We start from the raw sequence: 18,054 nt of genomic DNA, 5'->3' as shown, positions 1-18,054 counted from the left end.
GTGGATCGTATCAAAGATGGCTGCCATGGAATGGTGGTTTGAGCTATGATACCATGAAATATGGGTATCTAGCGATCGGGCTTGATGAGTAGAAGTCAAAAATCGATATTTAACGCCATTTTGAAATTCAAGATGGCGGACCATATCCAAGATGGCGGCCACTGAATAGTAGTTTGAGCTATGATACTATGCAATATGGGTATCTATCGACCGGGCTTCATCAGTAGAAGTCAAAAATCGATATTTGATTTAGAAATCCAAGATGGCGAATCATATCCAAGATGGCGGCCACGGAATGAGAGTTTGAGCTATGATACCATGCAATATGGGTATCTATCGATCGGACTTCATGAGTAGAACTCAAAAATGAATATCCGACGCCATTTTGAAATCCAATATGGCGGACCATATCAAAGATGGCGGCCATGGAATGGTAATTTGAGCTATGATACCATTGTTACGGGTATAAATATTTGTTACAATAATAAGACAGAATAATTGTTTGATGTGTTCAAAGTTTAATAATCGTGCGTTCTTTGTGCTACAAGTGAATTTTAACTTGAAAATATTACCCTAGTATTAATTAACATTTATAGGGTTCTGGCAGGATAGAGGCCAATGAAGCGCAATCCTATTTCGATTGCCAACATTCAGGCCATTTTGGGCCGCGATTAAGTACTTGAGACGTAAACCTTTCCCTGCCACGGACTTCAAGTTGTTGATCTCAAGTATCGAACCCCGAAACGGGATGCCCGATTAGGATTAGTTTTCCTAGACAAAACCAAGCTAAGAACACAGCGACAAATGCTGTGAACTAAAAGGCAAACTGCCAACTAAAATACAATTCCAGGATGACTGATGGACACAAACCCTTACATGAAACCTCGTCATCCTGTGATCGGAAGGAGTTATCCATCTGGATAACAGGGCACATATATGTTCTGTGTTGTCTTGCGTCAATTTGTGATGCCTGTATATTGTGCATTTGTAAGGTTCTATGTATCGTGAAGTGTTAATATTTTGTAATAATTAATTTCTTTTATTGTTGTAACATGGCGCCCAACGTGGGGCCCTTGCATTTGTAGGGTTCCATGTTGTATTTTGTAACATGGCGCCCAACTCAAAAACCCCGTGTATGCAAATGAAAGTTAGTTGGAAAGATTATAACTTCAGTCTTAAGGCCATTTTATTTTTGTGGATAGTGCACCTCCACAAAAGTAAAGTTTAGTTGAAGTAAGATTCGTTACGTGATTTGGAAAGCAGTTTGGCTTTCGGGTAACAATCTTTAGTTTTGAGTTGAGGTGTTTTCTGGGGAATTGTTAGTCCTGTTCACCGCTACGTTTCTGGAAAGCATTGTGGCTTTCGGGTAGCATAACTTGTTTTGGTTTTGAGTTTAGGTTAAGTTATTTATCTTTATCTTAGTGTTAAGTATATGGCCTTAACACTATTGTTATAAAGGGTATGAAGCATATGGGAGATGAATTTTTCGTGAATCGGTGAACGATTCACGAAAAATTCTTGGTCAAACGTTGGATTGTGTTACGGGTATAAATATTTGTTACAATAATAAGACAGAATAATTGTTTGATGTGTTCAAAGTTTAATAATCGTGCGTTCTTTGTGCTACATGTTGAATTTTAACTTGTAAATATTACCCTAGTATTAATTAACATTTATAGGGTTCTGGCAGGATAGAGGCCAATGAAGCGCAATCCTATTTCGATTGCCAACATTCAGGCCATTTCGGGCCGCGATTAAGTACTTGAGACGTAAACCTTTCCCTGCCACGGACTTCAAGTTGTTGATCTCAAGTATCGAACCCCGAAACGGGATGCCCGATTAGGATTAGTTTTCCTAGACAAAACCAAGCTAAGAACACAGCGACAAATGCTGTGAACTAAAAGGCAAACTGCCAACTAAAATACAATTCCAGGATGACTGATGGACACAAACCCTTACATGAAACCTCGTCATCCTGTGATCGGAAGGAGTTATCCATCTGGATAATAGGGCACATTTATGTTATGTGTTGTCTTGCGTCAATTTGTGATGTCTCTTATTTATGCATTTGTAAGGTTCTATGTGTATCGTGATATGTTAATACTTTGTAATAATTAATTTCTTTTATTTTTGTAACACCATGCAATATGGGTATCCATCGATCGGGCTTGATGTGTAGAAACTTAAAATCGATATTTGGCGCCATTTTGAAATCCAAGATGGCGGACCATATCCAAGATTGCGGCTACAGTATGGTAATATGAGCTATGATACCATGCAATACGGGTATCTATTGATTGGGCTTTGTGAGAAAAGGGGCAGAGGGTCATGGTAATCCTGAAAGGATACTTTTAGTTATTGTTTTCTGCATTCCTTCCGGAATTTGTGCTGGAATTCCTTCAGAAATTCCTTCCCGGATTCCTGCTGTGACTTTTTAAGGGATTCCTCCCGAAAAAAAAATGAAAAAGTATAGATTTCTTCCGAGTTTTTTTTTTTCAGGCAATCCTAGATCATAGAGACATCTTCTATGATTCTGACAGGAATACCTGCTCAGCTTCTGACCGGCAGGACCAGAAATCATCAGGAATCATGATCTCTCTCAGGATTCCATCATGTATTCTTTACTGAATTCCTTCAGGAAAAACTTCAGATTTCTGCCAAAATTGCTTTAGGAAATCCTGAGAGGATTCTTTCAGAATTTCTATCCACCGTTTTTTCGTGGATTTCTGCTGCTACCTCACAGATTCATTTTAGTATACTTTCAAAGTGTTCTGTCGAAACATATCCAGAAAATCCTAATGGAATTCTTTCTACGAACCAGGATCCTTGCTCGGGATTTATACAGCAGTTTCTCCCGGGATTTCTTCTGTGATTATTTCAGGAATTCCTATCAAACTTTCAGCTGAGGTTGCCTCAGAATTCTACCAGATATGCCTTTCAGAATTCCTTCAGTAAATCCTCCCGGGATTCCTTCAGAGATTTCGACCGGGGCTGTTCTTCCTCCCAGCGTTATGTTTTTTAGACTTTTGTACGTAATTCTAAATTGCAATTGGTAGATCGAATATAATTGAATTTTTGGGTGGTTTATCATTTTTCATGTAGCCGAAAAACACATTATCTTTTCGATGTAACTTTAATAGTGCCCAGAATAACACTATAAAACCCAAATATTGTTCATGAATAAAAAAAATCATGTAGTAGTACAAACATAAGTGGAGAAGCCGTATAGAGTACATCTGGTTAAAATTTTATATCAAAACATGGAATGATGGTGAATCTGGGCGTGTTAGTGGAATACCTGTACGTACGAGACACTGAAGACGACCTTATAGTTGAGGTCGAATTACGTACCTGTCAAAGGATACAAATTAAAAGGAACAGTACTTAACATGATTTCCTTTTTGAAACATACAACATTTTTGAAAAGTTTATGTATGGTGAGTACGTAAAGAGAATTTGTGGGGTACTGAAGGAAACATCCAATTACTTTATTAGAAATCATTATCTGTGTAAAATCTAACTTCTACAGTATTTTAACGTTTGGTTATGCTACACATAGTGAGCACTCTTTATCTGATTTGTTAAAAAAAATAAATGTAAGAAATGTTGAACTCTGCAATCGAAACTACATGAAATTACAAGGACTATGCATTGCATACTTTTAGGCGTTTATCGGGTTATATATCTGCCCCAATTTTTTTTTTTTTTTATCTCTTTATTCGGGGATTTTCTGCCGTAGGCAGGTTCATCCCGGCGGATCTGCCCCAATTTATAAGTCCCTTTTCTATTCTTTTTGAGTGGTTATCATCTCTCTCACTTGTTTTGAGCTGTACTGTATCTGTACGGATCAGAATATAGCGATAGCGTAGAAGTTATGCTAAAATAGAACTCGAGAAAATTATCAGATATTGAGGACCTACAATGAAGATTTTTTTTTGAACTACACCATAGACTTCTATTTTTTCGTCAAATCATGCTTATTTTATTTGAACTTGACCTTTGATAACAAATTTATTTAAAGATTTAAATTGTGAGACACCTTGGGCGTTAACGGGTTAAGTTGTAATATTTATTTTGTTCCTATTGAGCATGAGCATAGATTACCGTACAGGAACAATCGAAATTGTACTGGAAACCAGCAAACGGAGCTTGGGAGTAGCTTACCGTTCCGAATGTGCACCATCAAGAAATCCCAACTTGTTTAAACCAATAACGGCGCCAGCCACGTCCTTACGATCATCAAGGAAGGGAAGGAATGTTAGTGTGTCGTGCGTTGCTACTAGAGACAAAGATAAGGAAGGAGTTTTTAGTAGTGGTAGGGGGAAAAGTCTGATTATTTAGATTCACTTTAGTAAGGGATGTGATTCATGCAACTTCTATTTGGATCAAAACGCTTATTTAAATTTTGACTAAATCATTACACATGTCGACACCGGAGATGATGAACCATTTAAATTATTTTATCAGTACAAAAATTAAATAAAAATATTTATTATTAACAAAAGGTTACTCGGGAATCTGTACTGACACTTAGAGTGATAATCCTTTCAATATTTGTTAAATAAATACACGAAAAAATATGGTTTAGTTATACACCAGAACCTCTTTTAATGCACATGACTAGGGAGTGTATAAAAAGAGGGAAATTTGAGCATAAATTAACTTTGGGATCTAGCTCGAGAGAACAGGTCTTGCTCCTGGGCATTTGAACTAATGGGTTCCCAGAAAGTTCAAGAGAGCCCAAAAAAGGGGGTTCCAAGGGGCTTCAGTGAGTTGTTTCAGGGAATTTCAGGAGCCTTTTAAGGGCGTTCCGTCAGGATTTGTTGGCGTTTTAATGAGATTACGGGGAATTCAAGAGCATTTCGATAGTATTAAGGGGGTTTCAGGGACGTTTCAAGGGGCTTTAAGGGAAGTTCAGGGAGTCTCAGACCTTTAATGGGCGTTACAAGGAGTTTAAGGGGCGTTGGAAAGCATTTCAGAGTCATTTCAGAGAGTTTCAGGGGATCACAGGACCATTGTAAAGGCATTCCTAGAGTTTTAGGGGCGTTTGAAGAGGTTTTTATGTGTATCGTTGGTGTGTTAGACTGTAGTTGGAAACTAATGTTTTGTGGCTTCTCAGTCTTGACAAAATCAAAACACTGTTATGTTATTTTGTCCGACGTTTCGATCCGTTTGGGACCTTCTTCAGGGACTTTCGAAATGTTTATTTGTTTGTTTGAATTTTTATAATTTCTTTTAAAACATTGAAAAATTTGAAAAAAAAATATTTTTACCAATAGTTACAGTGTTCTCGTCCACTGTGCTTCGGCAGAACCTGTAACTGTCGCATGGATCGAGTTTCTGTTGAACGACAAGATTTGTGCTTGAAATTTCAATATTCTCCCACGCGGTTTTCAGGGGCATTTCAGAGAATTTGTGGAGCCTATGAATGGCGTCCAAAGGAGTTTTAGAGGCATTTTTAATTGGTTATGATGATTTTAAGAGCATTTCAATGGGATTATGAAGGTTTCAGAGGCGTTTCGAGGTCAGGATCGTTTTGGGGGTTTCAAGAACAATTTTAAATCAAAGGGAATTTAAAGGGCGTTTCAAAAGGTATTGTGATAGGGGGCTGTTCATAAACCACGTAGACCAAATTTTGGCCATCTCAGACCCCCCTCCCCCCTCGTAGATTATCTTCCATACAAAAAATTTGAAATTTGTATGAAGCGTAGACTTTGCCCAGACCTCCCCCCCCCTAAACAGTCTACGTGGTCCCTAGGTTCTCTGAAAATCTTCTGAAATCTCCTGAAATGCCTCCGAAATCCCTCAAAGATCCCCTTATACCGCATGTAGCGCACCTGATACCTTCCGAAAACGCCTCCGTAACGACTCTGAATCCCGCCAAAACTACTCTGGAACATTTCGAAATGCCTCCAAAATTCCCATAAACCCCCAAAAACTTTACCGTAACATCTCTGAATACCATTTAAAATGCTCTGAAACTTCCTGAAATGCTTCAAAGATCCCCCTAAAACACCCTCGGTCCCCATGAAACCCCCGAAACTCCTCCAAAACTCTTCCGTAGCATCTTTGAATGCCGCCGAAATTACTCTGAAACATCCTGAAATGCCCTCGGAATGTGTAAGAAAATATTCATGACAGAGAATTGGATTTAAAACGAGTGATTTTCAACTAAATAGAAATGCGGTGAAACACGAATGAAGAATGGAAAATGTCGACACACTGCCTGGCGTAAGACTGGCAATATACAAGGCAGATATTTCACTTTGATCATCATGCTTATTTTGCTCGTATGCTTCTCAAACATCGGTTTTCATTGTTTTTAGCATGGGATTGTTTGAAAGTGACGGTTGTTAACTAAGAGCTTCCTCTGCCAATGATCATTTTCCATGTGTATATTGTGTGGCAGGCAGGAAAATACTCTATCTATGCCCAAGGAAGTCAAGGAAATTACCTTTACGACAAGTTCCTGAACCGACCAGGAATCGAACTCGCAACCTCTGCATGGTCTGGTCATGCGGAAAACCCACACCTTTACAGTTGTGGCTAAAGGAGCCCATTTGACAATATTGGCGGTCTTTCCTGAGGAATTCTTATAGGAATTCTGAAACCCACATATTCTACTGAAAATATTTTAGAAAACAGCTCATTGAATAGATAGCATTTCCATTATGGAATTTTTACTAGAATTTTCAGTAACTTATGTAGGATTATTTAAGAATTTCACCCGACCATTTTTTTAAGATATCTATCAGAAATATTTTCTGGATCTTCTCTAACAAAACCCTTCAGAAATTACCCCAGGGGTTTTCAGAACAATGTTTCTAAGTTAAATACTCATGGAATTTCAAATACATGTCTTTGAGTTTCTTCAAGAGTTTTCCCTAGATTTTCTCTAGGAGTTCTTTAAGTTTTTAAACAATGTTTAAACAAAAGATCAAGGATAGATGCATCCAAAGGGTAAAAAGAGATATCATTTCGATTTTTCCAGGGGTTTGAATGGAAAGCTTCCGTAATAAAGACTGAGTTTCTACAAGAATTCTATCAAGTTCTTCTTCTTTTTCTGCGTGGAGTAACGTCCCCACTGGGACAAAGCATGTTTCTCAACACAGTTATAAACTGAGAGCTACCTCTGCCAATGATAATTTTGCATGTGTATATCGTGTGGCAGATACAAAGATGCTGTATTTCCCAGAAAGTCAATGAAATTTCCATTTCAAAAAGTTCCCGGACTGAGCGGGAATCGAAGCCGTTACCCTCAGCATGGTCATGCTGAATAGCCGCGCCTTTACTGCTGCGGCGATGCGGGATCTTCAGGATATCCTTTATACTTCGGGAATTCCTCCAAGATTCTTTATAAAAATTCTCCCTTGCAGAAAATTTTATATGAGTTCTTAAGGCAATTTCTTTTAAAAATTTATTCAGAATTCACTCTACATTTTTTTTTTTCAGGAATGCCTTTAAAAATTCTTCCAAGAACTTCGCCAGCATAAAAAAGATTTGTCCAACGTAATTCAATTTTTCCAACAGAAGCACATGATGAAATTTGAAAAAAAAAACATCTCTTGAAGGATTTTGTAGGGTTCCTTGGAAGCGGAATTTCCAAAAGAATTTCCGATAAAATTCTAAAACAAATTTCTGAAGAACAGCCAAAGTAATTTTTGAAAGAACTCCAAGAAAAAATATTGAAGACACTTCTAGAAGAAAATTTTATGAAGTTATTTTAAAGAAATTCCAGAAAGAACCCTTGAAGAAACTACAACGTCAATTCCTGACAAGATTCTTGTAGCAGATCCCGAGGGAACTTCTGGAGAAATATACACAGAAACTTATGAAGACATAGCTGCAGGAACTGCTGGAGACACTCATGCATTAGTTTTTGAAGAAATTTCTGAAGTTGACTCTGGAAGATTGAAAAAAAAACCTATCGAAAAAATTGAACTTTTAGAGCAATATGTGGAAGAATTTGTAATGGGAGTATTGGAAGAATCTGTTAAGCAACTTCTAGAGCAATCGCTCTAGAATTTTTTTTTTCAGGATCTCCTGAATAAACTTGCAATTACTTTTTTAAACAAATCTTTCAGCAGTTCCCAAAAAAAAACTGGAATTGAAAGAATATCTGAAAAAAAGAAATAGAAATTCATGCAGAAAATCCTACAAAGAATTCTGAAGGAATTCAGCATTAATTTTCAAAAGATCCCTTAAGGAGTTCTTGGAGTGAATTATAAAGGTACTCCCTGAGGAGATCATATGGTAACACATACATTCTCTTATGAAAGAATGATATGAACACTTTTTAATTCTGTTACACTAGAAAGATCGTAGAAAATTCTACATTTCTTCATCTTGCTTCCTGGGCTTATGTTTCTCTCCAGCTCAGTGGTGTCAAATTAGTCTCTCCATATTTATGGCTTTACTAGAAACGGTAAAACGGAACAACGAACAAAAAGTAGAAAGATCTAAATTAATATTTATTCACATCTTCAAACTCATTCGTTTGGGTGCGTCTTCTCCGGTGTTAGGTTTCTTTCTCCGCACCATGTTTCTAGTTCGCCCCTGTGCGTCTGCCGTCGGCGAGATTTAAAGCAACTGATTTATGAGCAGGTCCCATCGCATCGTCGTCGTAACTGCACAATTGCATGCATTAATCGTTTCAAGAAGGCCAGGGCGCTTGAGAAAAGACAACAAATACCAGCATCCCCGCACGCTAGGAGAAAAAGTCAATGAAAATATTTATTCCTCTTGAGTTTGATTCCACCATGCGAGCCATTTACGCATGTACTACACTAGGTAGGTAGCAAGGGACCTCCTCGATTGTGCGTCGTCGTCTTTCTATGGGTGGCATCTGTAAACAAGAGGAAATCTAGTTTGATGCCGTTGTCATCGTCTTCATCTTCCCTAATTTTGCTGGAGATGGTGGAACTAGTTTTTTTCTTTTCGGCCGGTCTTCCATCATCTGGTTCAATCTTTCATCTTATTTGGGAACTGGTTTCGGGAAAAGCAGGTTGATCTGGGTCATGTGAGTTTGGATGTCTGGAAATCTGGGTGACAGCAGTATCGATGCTCGACATCAGCTGCAGTAAGTAGTGCGAGAAAATGCGTTAGATTTTGGATTTTTGACGAATAGCAACTGCGTTGAACTCGTTTACAAAAGAGATAAGCAGATTTTGCGCGACTGGTAAGAACAGTTAACAAGGCGGGAGGTTGTCCATCTAAGGATGACGACGACACCAAATCACAAACTTTAACATACATTTCGCAATCGTGTATGGTCGTTATCTGCGGTTTTCACTCGCATGTTTAATCAATTTTGTTGTGCTTTAGGGCTGTGTCCATTTGTTGTCACTGCTAACTCATGCTTATTGCAATATTATTTGAAATATCTTTAGTCACATCATCATCAAAAGGCTTGACATTTCAACGATTCGCATTACACAATATTATGAATTGACGCATACGCATCAACCAGTATCCGCTCAGCATCCTATTTATAGGACAGCCCTTTTGAAGTGAATATCTCAAGAAGTACGCCAAATCTTGGAATACTGTCATTTGAGAAGTTTTTCATCACATCCAAACCATGTTCATAGCGAACAATATAATTTGTGTCTAGTCCAGTTGATGGCGCAAACGATGCTGCAAAAACTGCATATTGTCACGATCTATGAGCTCTTCTTCCAATGTGAAATAAATGTAGGGTATGTGTGCCATCAGTAATCTCACGCTCCCATATTTATCCTATTCGAAAACAAGCGATTACGGCACCGATTGATTCCGTTCTTTGTGTTTTCATGGGTGCTCACTTCTAACAAAAAATACAAAAATAAGAAACAAAACAAACAGCGCTTCAATCTTTTGTTTTTCGTAGGATGAAAATGGGAGCCACATGCTTAATAAGGGAACCAATACCCTATTTCCCTGAAATCTTGACAATGGTTGAAATAATTTATAGTTTCTGTCTTCGGCAAAGTTGTTAATCTCTATAAAGACTGCACTCTAAATAAGTGAGACACACAAAATAATGTATAACTTTTGATTGCTTGTACAAAAACAGCCGATTTTTTAATCAGAAATAGCATATTTTGTGTAGTTTACACCATAAAAATTTGATCAAAATCGGTTTATTATTGGCGCAGTTATTGTCAATACAAAAAAAAAAATGATCTTGAAAATTTTGGACATCCATTTTGAAATTGTTCAGGCTATAACTTTGTTTTTGGCTCATCAAAACGGCTGAAAATTTGACTGTTCTATAGTGGCTACTGCAGTTCTCCAAGTAAAGCATAATAAGTGGTGAACATTTCATCAAAATCGCTTCACTACTATGTATTCATAGGGTCTGGGACCATTTGGACAGGAGCACCTATTTTGGGTACTTGCTGCTATAACTCAGTCAATTTTTAACCGATTGACTTGAGTTTTGAGACACGATCAGATACGCACAGTAACTAGCCATGTTCAAAAATTGAAGTCAATCGGTTTGAAATTGACTGAGTTATAGCAGCAAGTGCCCAAAGCAGGTGCTCCTGCCTAAATGGTCCCAGACTTTATAACAATTTAATCAAAAAACTTTTTTTTTTAATTTCGAGCACTTTTACACATTTTAAAATCAGTGTGCACCATTTAGACTGTCGAACTGGCAACACTGTCCCGATTTTTATAAAAGTTTGACAGTATGAAATTGTTGTGTTGAACTGCATTCAGCGAGAATTTCATCCATTTTGGTTGAATACTTTCAAAGTTAGAGCAGTTCGAATTTCACTATACCAAAAAACCACATCTGCTTATTGTGACATAGTGCTACATATATGGCTCTAATTTTTTAACGGTTAGTTCAAATTGAATGATATTTTGATACAATACTTCTACATACTTACTTTATTTGAAGAAAAATTCCCATTGAAATCGGGTCAATATTTTTGACTCTACAGTTTTATGTAAAAAGTGATATTTTTTAAAGTGTTTGTTTGCCCAAAGTTCTCAAATGGTCCCTAGGTCTCTTGTTTCGACGATATCTCTGGCAACACTTAACTGATTTTAATGAAATTTTTATGGTAATAACTACACATAACGACACATAATGTTAAAAAATCAGTTTTTTTGTGCGCTCAAAGTTTATATGTTTGTACGATTATATGTTTGTATCCATGAATGTATGTATGTTCCGGTATAGCTCTGGAATGTTTCAACCAATTTCTGCCAAATTTGGCTTACACATTACTTACGTTGTGGAGGTGCTTATAGGGGTATTGGAATTGAATATGGCAGCTTGGGTTTCAAGATGTCGACCAACATACCAAAATGTATGCTATTTAACAGAAATCGGAATTCGGATACTACCCAAGTAACAATTCTGATTTTATCGAAGTTTTTTAGCGATTCAAAAACCCTAACCATAAAACCATTGATGCCGACTTGAAAGTTCTCTCTCTTATATGCCTCCTATAGCCCACGTTCTGGCCAGTTGGCCCAGTCTTATTACACTAGTTTACAGCATTTTTGAACTCGGTAAGCTGATGATCATTTTTGGTGTAGAATCATGCCCTGAGTTCGAAAACGCGAAGGAAAAAAATTACAGTAGAGCGGAAATTTTTTCGACTTTCCATACAAGGTTGATGATTTGAAATCGATTTTTGTTCTATTTTTTAAGCAAAGTCGCTCACCTCAAACATATTATTTTCCATAATCAATGCTCCGGTTGAGCTGAAATTTTTCCTGTAACTCGCCTACATATGATATGTCAAATAAACGTCGAAAAAGAATTTTTAAGTTGTTTTTTTCTTATTGAAAAAAATACATTTCTTCAAAAAATTTTGGAAATTTCGCTAAAATTTAAGAAGATTGTCTCTAAAACTCGCCAATATCTTGAATTTCATTGATCTGACGCAAAACCTGTATTCAGATGAACGAATGGTATTGTATTCAGCTTTTAATCTATGAAAAAAGATTTAAAATTGGTTGAACAAAACGCAATATATTTGAATTTTAGTAAATTACATTTTTTGAAAAGTTGCAAAACTCGATATTGAGCTAAAACTCAAAAACTGTTCTACTTAAAATTTTTTGAAGGTCGGTTTCGAAATCAGCACTAAATTGTGCTTCAAAAATTTTGGTTGTTGACAGAAGTTCACGACTTTCGTTTTATTTTGTAAACTTGTGTTATGATCTACAGGACTTTGTATGCAAACCGGCTTAGGATTTCAGATTGTATCGTATCCCTGATACAACCTTCTAAATAAAACCAACTTCTGTCAAATATTTGTTTTGCTTCTTCTTCTTCTTTATGACTCTACGTCCCCACTGGGACTTGGCCGGCCTACCTTCAACATAGTGTTCTTTGAGCACTTCCACAGTTATTAATTGAAGGGCTTTCTTTGCCTGCCATTGCAATGTGTATATTGTATATACACTATGCCCAGGGAACCGAGAAAATTTTCTCGACCGGAACGGGAATCGAACCCGCCGTCTCCAGATTAGCGATCCATAGCCTTACCCACTAGGCTAACTGGAGACCCTCATTTGTTTTGCTTATTTTTCACTATCGATGTTCGATTTTCAGAATAAATTATGCTTGGTTGTTCAACCAGCCATCAATTGGAAAGATGCCGATCAGAAATTCAGATTTGTTTTCTTATTTATTACGTGTTAGGAGACATGCTACGGGAAATTTGTGGCAAATGTGACTGTGATAATGACAAAAAATAAGTGCGCCACACAAACTGTGCATTAATTGGAAGTTAAATGCATTTAATTTACTCGGTGGAATTCGGTGCAAAAAAGGTTTTTTCAACATAGCGAAGTATCAAAAACATTATGTAATTTTTCTGAAAATAAAATAACGGAAACGTGTTGAATCTTTAAATTTGATCTTAAGCTGTACGTGAAATCATAATTAACATTAATTAACATTAACATTAACATAAATCTCAGCTAGGCGACATATTTTTTCTGATAAAATTCTGGGTTCCTGATGATTTCTCCAATAAGGCTAACCCTCCTCAGGTGGTCATAACTGAGCTCATAATTAATAGAACGAACGATTTTATCCCAGCATTTCTTGGTCTATGTTACGCCCACGAAATGTTTTGTTGGTTTTAAGCATTGCCTCGCAGTTTTGTATATTATCCTTCACGTACCCGACCCCCAACATCTAATTTTCAAAATGCTGGCATTTCGTCAAATTTCATCCAACTGTTTTTAAGTCGCCCTCAATCGATCATAAATTGGTGCTAGTTTAGTACACCCAAAAGGCCATGCAATATCTGGAACCATTCCGGAGATATTCCGGATTGTACTGGGGTCAGGGAGATCTGCGATAATCAGATTTGAATAAGTTGACCCATCCGGACTCATTGGAGACACTTCCGGTTTTCATCCAAAACATGTCGTGCGACATATCAAACTTCATGATTTCGAATGTTTGAGCCAGAAATGAAACTCTGAAGTCTGTATAAACTAATATGACCACCCCGGAACATCTAGCATAGGTTCCACGGGAGTGGCATCGGGGACATTTCTGGTTTGCAAACAAAACATGCCGTGTGACGTATCAAACTTCATGATTTCAAGAGAACGGGACAGAAAAAATGAGTGAAGTATGAAGCAACTGATATGGCCGCTCCGGAACACCTAAAACAGGATCCGCGGGGGCCTCTCAAATACAATAACAATCTAAAATAACAACTTTTAGTCATTTGGCAAAACAGACCCCTCCCCATACCCCTGACCCCAGTACAATTCGGAATATCTCCGGAATGGTTCCGGATGCTACATGACCACTTGAGTGTAATAAACTAGCACCAATTTATGATCGATTAAGGGCGACTTCAAAAAAATCGAATGAAAATTGACGAAATGCCAGCATTTTCAATATGAGTTGTCGGGGGTCGGTAATGTGAAGGTTATAAATCTCTCCGAAAACAACCGCAAATGCAAGTTTCATTGAAATGGTGTATAATAAGCGATAAAACCAATTCATGACTACTTGCAAAGATGTTTGTAGCAGAAGTTATATGATAGTTTTATGGAATGCCAAAGATGCAAAGTAAAAAAACTACCACATAAAAATAATATAGAACAACTAGTTTTTTCATATGCTCATATAAAACCAGGATAAAACATGAATGAACCTTCAAAGCATGCTCATTGTTACTTGGATATGAAATATGGGTATCTATCAATCGGGCATGATGAGTTGAATTCAAAAACAAATATCCGACGCCATTTTCAAATCCAATATGGTGGCCACGGAATGGTGGATTGAGCTATGATAGCATGCAATATGGGTATCTGTAGATCGGGCTTTAAGAAGAAGAAAAACATCGATATTCGATGTAATTTTGGAATCCAAGATGACGGATCATAATTAATATGGCGGTAACGTATTGTGGTTTAAGCTATGATACCATACAATATGGGTATCCATCGATCGGGATTGATCAGTAGAAGTTAAAGGTATATTTGACGCCATTTTGAAAACCAAAATGGCGGACCATGATCCAAGATAGCGGCCACGGAATGGTTTTTTGGGCTATGATACCATGCAATGTGAGTGTAGGGAAGACGGTATGGTAGGGGATAAGGATGAAGAGTAGGTTAGAGGTGAAGGGATACCGTACAGGGTACGGTAGAAGATAGGGTAGATAATAGGGTAGAGGTTAGGATAGAGGGTCGGGTAGAGGGTATGGTAGATGGTAAGGTTTAGGGTTAGGATATAGCGTAGGATAGAGGGTTGCGATAGAGAGCAGCGATGACGATTAGGTAGAAGGTAGAGAGTTAGAGAGTAGAATGATGGAATGGGAAGAGATTTTCACGAGTTACCTTCAGAAATTCTTTTCGAAATTTCTTTAGGCATTCAGCTCGAGATACCTTTCGGAATTCTTACTGGAATTTCTTCAGGTATTCCTCTCAAGAATCTTCATAGGATTCTTCCAGATGTTCCTTCCGGAATTCCCGTAGGGATTGCTCCCTACAGGGCAGGGATTGCTTTGGAAAATCCTGAAAGGCATTCCCTTAGAGATTTGGGCTGGAACTCCTTCAAAGATTCCTTTATCAGATGCTGAGGACCCACATTGAAGTTTTGTTTTTTATGAAGACTTTCATTTTTTTCGTGAAATCATGTTTATTTTATTGAAGTTTGACTGTTGATGTGATACATTTTTAATGAAGATTCAAATTATGAAACACCATGAGTGACATGCAGAGACACGTTTTAAGTAGAAAAGTTTTTGAGTTACAGCTAAAACACAAATTTAACAATGTTTAAAAATATGAAAATTACTAAAATTCAATAATTTTGCGTTATAGTTAACCATTTTCCAATCTTTTGTAATAAATAGGGAGCTGAATATGATATGTTTGATCATCTGAATGCAGTATTTTTCTTCGGATTAATCAGAGGTGTATTATTGGCGAGTTGATGGGACAACCCAAGCAACACACATGTTATATAAGAGCTCCGGCAGCGCAAGTTTTGGTTGCATATGAGTAAATTTGACATAATTCTAACACAATGCTAAAATTACGTCAAATTAACTTCTATACAACCAAAATTTGCGCTGTCTTAACTCTTATATGACATGTGTGTTGCTTGGGAATACTCTTAAAATTTCGTAAAATGTTCGAAGAATAATGGAGACATGTTTTTTTCTGTGAGAAAAAAAAACAATTAAAAATTATTAATGAACGATTTTTTTTAAATATGATATTAAGGAGTTTCAGTAAAAAAAATCAGCTCAATCGGTACAATAGTTACGGAGAAATAAATAAAAGTATGAGAAGGTCAATTCTGCTTAAAAAAATAGACAAAATCAATTTTAAATCACCAGGGTTATAAGAGAAGTCATCATCATCAGCTTACAGAGTTCAAAAAACCTTTGAACTTATGTTAAAACAACAATCAAATTTTTGAAGAAAGTAGATTTTTGTAAGAAAATGCAGGTTGATGCAAATTTTCTTTTAAAAAGACAATAACACCGTCTTCGACCTTACAGCCTCTACAGACTGAACAGTACAAACATTCGACAACGGACAACACAATATAACACCCAGTGGCCCAGTGGAGAATTTTCCGTTTGACGAAAAGTTTTCCCCGACTGGAGCGGGAATCGAACCCACACTCCGAGGCTTACGAGACACCTAAACGACTGACGCCGCTAACCGCTCGGCCACGAAGCCCACTACTTTTGTCCGTAAAAATATACTGCCGAAAACAGCATAAGTTCTCCTACATGAAAGTTGAACCTCAACGAATTTCATGCATTCAACTTCAAAAAATGCCAACAAATGATGACAACTTTCACCAACCGGAGAGAATGCAAATGTCTAGTCGAAAACATGCGCTCAATATTTAAATTCAACTGCATACATAATTAATCCATCAAACTCGGCTCACCCACCTGCTCCACGTCCAGGTTCCAGGAATCCCGCGATTTGTGTGTTCCTACTATAGAACAAAGGGTGTGTCGTCGCAGCACACAAACAACCAGATAGTTCTGAAATAGAAAAACATGAATATAAACAGTCAATTATTCGTGATGAATACTTTTTTTTTCACGGTGAAATCGACTAGATTAAAACATCATCTTGCACATCTATACAATTTAACGAAGGTGCACGTCACTATCGCATTGTTTCGGGGTCGTGCTGTTTTCAATTTTTGCTCAACTCATCATACTGCATCACTCGTTGGGTATTTGCTATTTACCTTAAATTATACACACATATGTATACGTATATAGATGCATTAACACGCTCAAAAAATACAATCAATTCTTATGCTGATTAGGCTAGGCCCCGCGTTGTTGTTTGTTGGCGTTCTCTGGTCGTATATCAGCCGTCCCGTCAACTGTGAGTGTTGGCTGCACATCATTCTGTCTGTGAGGTGGCAGAAGAACCGGTGCGTACGGCACGGCTGTTTAACATCTCAAATGAATCCATAGATCGGTAAATTGCATTATGAGTGTAATAATTACCCATCAAACGCTGCATGATTAATAGGATGGAAACATACCAACTATTATACTTCTTTTGGTTAGGTGAAACCTGACGATTGATGTGATAATGATGTTTCAATTTGTGGTCTAATTGGCTTGGGGTTTTTCCTATAGTACTAATTATTTGAAGCCAAGTTCAATCGTCTTCTATAATTAATTGGTCTGAGAAACCTTGATCCACGAGTCTATGAATGATCTTTAGAATCAATTTCCAAACGTTTTCGTCTGTTATATAGCATACATTTAGGTATATGAAGTGCATTTATTTGAATCTAGCATTTACCGGTAGACATTTGTAAGGTTCTGTGTGCAGCCTGGTATTCGTAAATGAAGGATTACTCAAGAGTTCTCAGTCTATTATCTCTCTGTAAAAACTACCCCTTCGTATGCACCTTTGCTTGTAGATGGTTCCACTGCTTCACCGTCATCAACTATGTTAATCCTGTTCCTGGGTGCACCTTTATTGTTACCATTCAACAAATCTTCAAAGTGCCTCTTCCATCTGACTGTCACCATTATTGTTTTGTCTACCATCAAATTTGCTCCCCAATCATTACACTTAGCGGGTACTGGCGCAATCTTATGCTGCGCACCGTTGTCAGTTACATAAAACCTTCGCATAACGTTCTTATCCATGCTATTCTGCGTTTCGTTAATTACATTCTCTTCGTACTGAATAAAAACGATATTTTGATTGAACTCAACTCAAAATGGTTTAGAAACTAGCAAAGTTTGCCCGTGTAGTTGTCGGCTTAGAATAGCACTACGGACCACCTGTTCCGGGGGTAAAAGTCCACCAAACAGGTAACCCCAATCCAAGGTGTCAGGCGACCCGTGCTGAGGGATGAATGGTTGAGGGGGTTTAAAACATGCTCGATCTTTAACGGAGCCCGTAGCGTGGGTTACATCACCTTTTTGGGTTGCGTTGCGGCGAAAGATCTACCAAACCGAACCCTAGTCCTAACTGCTTCCAGCTAGTGGAGCAGCACATTTGAGTAATCAAAGGAAAACACTTTGGTCCTTATTACATTTCACACCTTGTTGAAAGTGATAGGTCTCG

The 18,054-nt window shown here is 37.5% G+C and overlaps 1 protein-coding gene across 1 annotated transcript in view; it reads right to left on the bottom strand.

Annotated features, from left to right (window-relative positions):
• LOC109419740 (inositol-pentakisphosphate 2-kinase) overlaps window positions 1-16,494 on the bottom strand; it is a 401,201-nt gene extending 384,707 nt beyond the window's left edge. Inside the window, exon 1 of the mRNA XM_062850148.1 lies at window positions 16,398-16,494. The gene's annotated coding sequence lies outside the window, so the exon portion shown is untranslated. The remainder of the gene's footprint in view (window positions 1-16,397) is intronic.
• Between the last annotated feature and the right edge of the window lie 1,560 nt (window positions 16,495-18,054).

Source organism: Aedes albopictus, chromosome 2 (assembly GCF_035046485.1).
Source record: "Aedes albopictus strain Foshan chromosome 2, AalbF5, whole genome shotgun sequence".
NCBI lineage: Eukaryota > Metazoa > Arthropoda > Insecta > Diptera > Culicidae > Aedes > Aedes albopictus.
The sequence above is the reverse complement of the archived record's forward strand: the minus strand, read 5'-3'. Positions and strand labels throughout refer to the sequence as shown.